Here is a 6,613-nt window from a genome sequence, read left to right as displayed (position 1 = left end):
GGAAATGTAATAAACTATGTCTTCATAATGATATTTGTACTTATGCCATTACATATTTGATGTAAAAGAAAAAAGAAAAAAAAGGAGAAAAACATTTTTTTATTTTTATTTTTATTAGTTAAGCATGTTCTTCATGCTTTTCCTATTTTTTTGAGTCAAAGTCCTATTTGGAAATCTTTAAAGGAAAAATATAAACTAAAAATTTAAATGTAATTTTGGGTCAAAAATGCAGCTAGATGTCAAGAAAGCCTTGCCTTAAAAGACATGTCTATTCTAACCCCTCTAGACAATGCAAATAGAGGGTGAGATAAGGTCACTTGGACAATCAAAGAAAAAAAATTGCTTGATTGGTCCTAAAATTTTGAAGAAGGAGGAGGGCCTAAGTTTGAAATTGAATAAATTTTGTGGAAGTTTTTCCTTATCCTATGTATAATTTAAGATTTTTTGTTCATCTCTTTCTATTGAAGGTTTTTTTGTGCATAAGGGGGGTTTGATTTGGTATCTAGAAGTTTGGAGTCTCGGGTCTTCGATATCTCACTTTAATGTGATTCAATAATAAGAGAGGTTTTCTAGATTTTCCCCTTGGAAAGGTTTTCCCGTAGCTCTAAGCCTATATCTTGTGTTCATTGTTTTCCTATGATCTTGAAAGAAATAGAAATCTAATATAAATTGTAAACCTCCTAATTTATCAGTATGGTATAGAGCTAAGGTCAAAAGATGGATATTCAAACATCACTCTATTGCCATTTGAAAGAAAATATTATCTACTATTTGAAGAAGTGTGAACATATGTGGCATGAGCATTGTAATATGAATATTTTGAGTTAAACCTAATCAAGAAATATGAATATTGTGATTAAAATAGCATTCTCTGTAAAAATGATCCTAAGAGGTATTAGAAGCTAGCTCACATCAGTTTAGTTGTAAATTTCAGGTGCATTACTCACCTCACAAATTTCAGTAGCTTGACATAAAAGTTATGGGCTCCATTTCTAATTCTTGGTGGTCACATATCAACAATGGCATCATATCCAAGGCTTCACTATACCCAATGGCATTGTGATTTTGTCTTACATATTCGTACCATGGGTTGTTATTTACAAGTGGATTTTTGTTTCAATGGTTAGTTGTTTACACATAGGATGGGTATGATTACTCGATGAATAGCATAATGGTTCACAAGAATGGCTTGCATGTAGAACTCACATTATGTAATTCATGATTTATATACTTTTCAATGAATCTTTATTTTGTGGATTTGATTCTCCATGACACCACTCTTCATCAATGGCATCCCTCTCAATGACGGTACACTATGTACAATGGAATCTAACATATTGGTCTATATTAAGAACCATAGCATAAGAATTTGTGACATGAATTTACATATAAAGTATTTCTATGGTGTGGAGAAATTTAATTAGTATTGATCTTCATAATTGTATTTGAGTCATGATGTAATGAATTTGTTAAAAGAAAAGGAAAAGAAAATTGTTTGTAAAAACAAATTTATTTATTAGCATGAGTTTAATGCTTATTTATTTGGTCTCTAAGTCAAAAAAATCCATTGAGTGTTATGGGGTTTGTGTCCTAAGCCAAAATCTTAGTCATGGTGTAAAATACCTTTCTTGGACTCGTTGTGTCAAAGAAAGAAAATTATATTGATGTAATTTTGTCATTTTATCCATCACCAATCATGTTAGCATATTCATTCTACAATTCTACCTCAAGGTCCCCATTTCAGCCTCTAGAACAGATTAAAACAACTATATAAAGGATAATTCGACTTAGTTTGAGAATGGAGATCAAGGAACACTCATTATGAAATTACTAATGAATGAAAGAAACGTAAGAGAGTATGAAATTGGAGGAAAGTATTAACAAAAGAAAGGACACTTGTTTGTCCATCATTTTTCAATGCAATTAATGTGAAATGTTGCAGGATCAAAGACAAAGCCTAAGGTACAATATTTTAGAGATGATTACGGAGAGGGCTAAAGGTATAATATTATAGAGAAGGCCAAAGCTACATGATTACAAATAGGGTACACTTGATCTTGAAAATTTGATTGATATTAACTTATGAAGAATTGTGCTAGAATTTGAATTATTGACATGAGAGGTTGGCTTGATGGATGGAAGAATGTTTTGGTCTCGGTCAAAGGGCCTTTACTCATTTGATTTGGTTCTTGAAGAATAGAATATATATTTGGGTTTTCCCCTCAAGGAGGAGCTTTTCCTTGGTTGGGAGCCTACATCTTATGTCATTGATATTCATGTTTAGTTTTGATAATTGATTCATGATAAAGAAGAGATAATAAAATTAAATAATAGCTAACTAAAATATGACAAGTAATTATCAACTAAAGAAAAGATTTATGCCTTTGTAATTTTCCAACATGGTATGAGAGCTAAGGTAAAGGAGAAGAAGAATATAAAGGAAGCTTGAATATTTCTTTGCTCTCATCATCTTCTTGAAATGAATTCAATTCTTTTTAATGAAAAAAAATAATACTAAGATATTTAAGATAATTGGTATGCAACATCTTAGGCAATTTTAAGGGAATTTTTCATGGTACTTCTTAGGAAACTATGAACTAATTTGGTGATGATTTGTGGAAGAGAAACTCAATTCTGTGATATGTAATTTATTTTGTGGCATGCAATGGAAATCACCTCCGAAGTTACCTTGGATAAGTAACATCAGGGTATTGACACCACCATATATATCTAGGAAACTTCTAACTACAAAAACATAGAGAAGACAATGGAATCATTAAAAGATATTTCTCATGCAAATTTACACTTCAGGAATATAAGATACATAATGAAGATACTAATGACTAAAATAGAAGACATAAATTTAAGGAAGTTCATTTAGTAAGTTATGACAATAGTTCTTAATGTAATCTTGTTAGATGCAAAGGCAAACATCATAGTTACATCAGCTTATCAAGAATATGAAAAGTAATTATAAACCATTCTACAAAAATACATTTAGATTCATATGATAGTGGTGACCTCAAATCTATGCTCATGAGCCATTCTCACTCTAAGTAAAATAAGAAATATGACAAATCTCTTTTGAAGGGTTGTCATATAATTCATGTACATAAAGGTTATCCCTATTTGTTATAGACATTTTTGTGCCTTACAGCTATAAGCATGAAATGTCCATAATCTAAGGGATCCAAAGTCCCTAAACATGTTGTTCCTACCCCTAGAAGAAGAAGGCTAACAAACCACAGAAATTCACAGAATTTCTCCACCAGAAACTGCTCAAAAACAAGTCAATTCAGGATCAATTCAAAGGCTCCACTAGCTGTCTGCGCTGAAATGCAGAGATTGCACTGGCTAGGTGCACTGCAATGCAGGTAGAAGCACTACCAGGGTGCGCTGAGCGGGAAGTGACAAATGGCAAGTTCATTCAACGAGGTGGAAAAACCCTGGAAGCTTCCAGAATCTTCTCCAATGAAACTTGCCTCAATCAATTCGACTAGTGATGAGTAAGAGGCTCTTAGTCTCCAAGTGGAAGCAAGAACTGACAGAGGGAGAGGACACTAGTCAGATCTCAAGCTAACTCATCCTCTCTCCAAACATCTATATATGGATCTCTCCTCCATGAGATCTGGAGGCTGGAATTTTGTTATTGCAAAGAATTGTTGTTGGTTTGAGATTGGAATCATTGGGTGCTTAATGCTTTGAAGGGAGGTGAAGATAGGAATTTCATTTGCTAGGAAGGAGATGCTGGATTGGAGCCTTCTTGGTTGTATCTCCTCCTGAACCTTGTTATTCATCAATAAAGCTATCTTGGTTTCTCCTATATACTGATGTATCTTTGATGTATGATTGCATTAGTATGTTTAGTTTATTTCTAATCCTGAACTAGTTATGAATACGAATCTATGTCTTTGTGTAGTGTTCTCTTCTTGTGACTTTGCAGGAACCTGTTGAAGCTAGGCGAGCGAGAAGGCAAGTAGCTGGGAACTCTCAAAGAGAAGAGAAGCCGGATCGAGGGACAAATGGAAGACACCGGTTAGTCCATCCATCTCTCTTCATTCTTAATTCATAAAGGAAGAATACTAGAATAGTTGTCTCTGTTTGTTGCTAAGGCACAGTCACACCTTAGGTGGATAGGATCGTCCTGCATAGGCATTTTTCCCCACAAAAAATTGGCGACTCCACTGGGGAGATCTGTTTAGTCATTTTATTTGTGTCTCTGTCATTGTTTGTTTCATAGACTCAAGAGCAGCAATCGAACTGCATCTGCTATTTTCAGATGCAAAGTAGACCGCTGCTGCTTTGACTAATCACTGGATTTGTCTATGATCTGAAAAATGGACTGACAAATGATTTGATGATCCTTTGTGATAGATCTTAGTCCTCCCTCAAAGCATCCCTTTGATTGTACCTTACTTGTTTCTTTGATTTGGCCTGAAACCGTAGATTAATCAGCAAACTGTGACCTAGAACCCAGTGAGGAACTCTCGTTTCTCCTTCAGCGCAGACTCTGTGAAGAGGTTCTGCATTTCAACGCAGGTCCCGTGAAGGCTACCTGCGCTGAATGCCAAAACCTCTGTGTTAGGGGTGCGTTGATCCATTTAGGCCTTGTGCAGTTGGGGTTCTCTGCTCTGTTTTGCCTTGTTTTGATCTATGATTTTTTTTGCAGCCTGTAACCAGCATAGGTATCTGTCTGATAACTCCTCTTCTCTGCTTAAATTCCGCCTCCTTTTGTACAAAAATACTGTGAGAGTTTTTATGTGTTTGTGGCGTCATTTACAGTTTTCCTTTGCAAGAGTGAAATAGTCATCCTGTAGCCCTTGATTCAGATTTGTTGATTGTGATCTTAGGAGAGAGTTCATTGGCTGTTTATAGTTGATTATACATTTACTTTTGCTTTTGGTTTGAGTTTGTCTCTTTTAAGTGTCGAAACAAGTGTTCATTTCGAAAGTCGTAAAGTGTTGTATTCTCTTCTACCCTTTCTGATTTCGAAAAAGTAAACGTGTTTGTATTTGTCATTTAAAAGCAAATTCAAAGTTGTACAAAAAGCTTTCTTTTTAGGCATCAATATTAAGAGAGCGGAAAACAAACACCTGCATTGTGCATTTGCATCTTGATAGTTTGCATGCTTGATTTAGGAAAAGTGCATTAGAGTGTGCTGATTGCTCTTTGAGAAAAGATGGTGTCTTTATTTTCCCTTTGTAGCTAGGATTTTCATTGTTGAAAAAGAGATAAAACTTGCTTATCATCTTTAGACTGCATTTAGGAATTGTATCATACATCTCGTGGTGATCCAAAAAGGCAAACTTCTAAGAAAGATCAACCTAAAATAAATTGAATGAACTTAATAATGCTTTTTAACTTAACGCACAACATAGAGGTCTAGGCTAGAGACGTGTTCTGGCGTCGTAAAGCCTGGTGACTGTCAATCTCGCTGATGGTGGGTGATTCCTCCTGAGGGATGATAGCGCCAGTACGGATTGTGCTCCCACGTACCGTCGAGTATATATTGGGAGACCCCTATAGGCATAAAACCTTTATCCTTAGGAAGCCGTGTCGGCCACCCTACTAATCGCAATGCACTGAACACAGCATTCAGGAAGATTGACCGCCCGTACCTTAAAAAGTATTCTGTGGTTTTGCGAAAAGTTTGGCACACCCTCTACCTAGAACTCTAGAGCAGTTCCTTTTGGCCTTTTTCAGACTCTATAACGGAAAAAGTCCATCCGAGCATTTGTCACTTCGGGCTCGTTAAAACATCGAAGGAGACTAGAGTAATCTTTAGCTTTTTCTCGACTCTTTAAAATTGAAAAAGCAAGTTGTGTCTAAAGCGTCGTTAAAATTTATTTTAAACGGAACAATCACTCCTTCCTGCGTTGATCTTTAGGTTGAGAAAATGGAGCACACCAACTGAGGAATTCCCCTTGGTGGAAATCCTAGTCCATTCTCCTCTTGGGGAGATGTTGGTGCGCCCCATATGGCCACATTATCGCTTCCAAGACTGACAATTGGCTTGCCGGTCTGGCTCTTCTCAACCAATGTCGTTCAGAACACCACTATTCTCGAACAGTCGAATCAATAGTTAGACCAGACCAGAGTTACCCACCAGCCTTCTACTTCATCTAATTCTTCCTCTCCTCCTTCCTCTTCGCTTGACGGAACTGGTAAAACAAAAAACCAAATTCCTAAGGAGAAGAAGGAAAAGAAGAAGAAAGAGAAGAAGAAGAAGGAGCCAAAAGCGACTAGGGGCAAACAAGTGTCATCTGACAAAAATCCACACACAGCACTGACTAGGCCTAAATCTCCAAGTGTCATATGCAAGGGAGACCACTTCCACAGAGATTGTCCCTGCATCCCGGATACTAAGGGAGGACTGGTCTCCCCGTTTGCACAATTCGGTGGCGTCAACCTCTGATAGCCATGTTGACAGCACACCGTCAACTAGTGAAAGTGAAGCCACAGGACAGAGAGGGAAAGCTAGATTTCCCTGCAAACTATGTGAAGGCGATGATGCCATCCACCGTTGTCACTTCTTAGACGAGGCTAAAAGAGTTTTGGAAGATCGCCCGGTTTTACCAGCGCAACTTCCTCCTGGATATCAAAAACTCCTGCT

Source organism: Pinus tabuliformis, chromosome 8 (genome assembly GCF_031772625.1).
Source record: "Pinus tabuliformis cultivar Carrire ecotype Pingquan chromosome 8, CPIR1, whole genome shotgun sequence".
NCBI classification, from domain to species: Eukaryota; Viridiplantae; Streptophyta; class Pinopsida; order Pinales; family Pinaceae; genus Pinus; species Pinus tabuliformis.
This window is presented reverse-complemented; position numbering follows the sequence as displayed.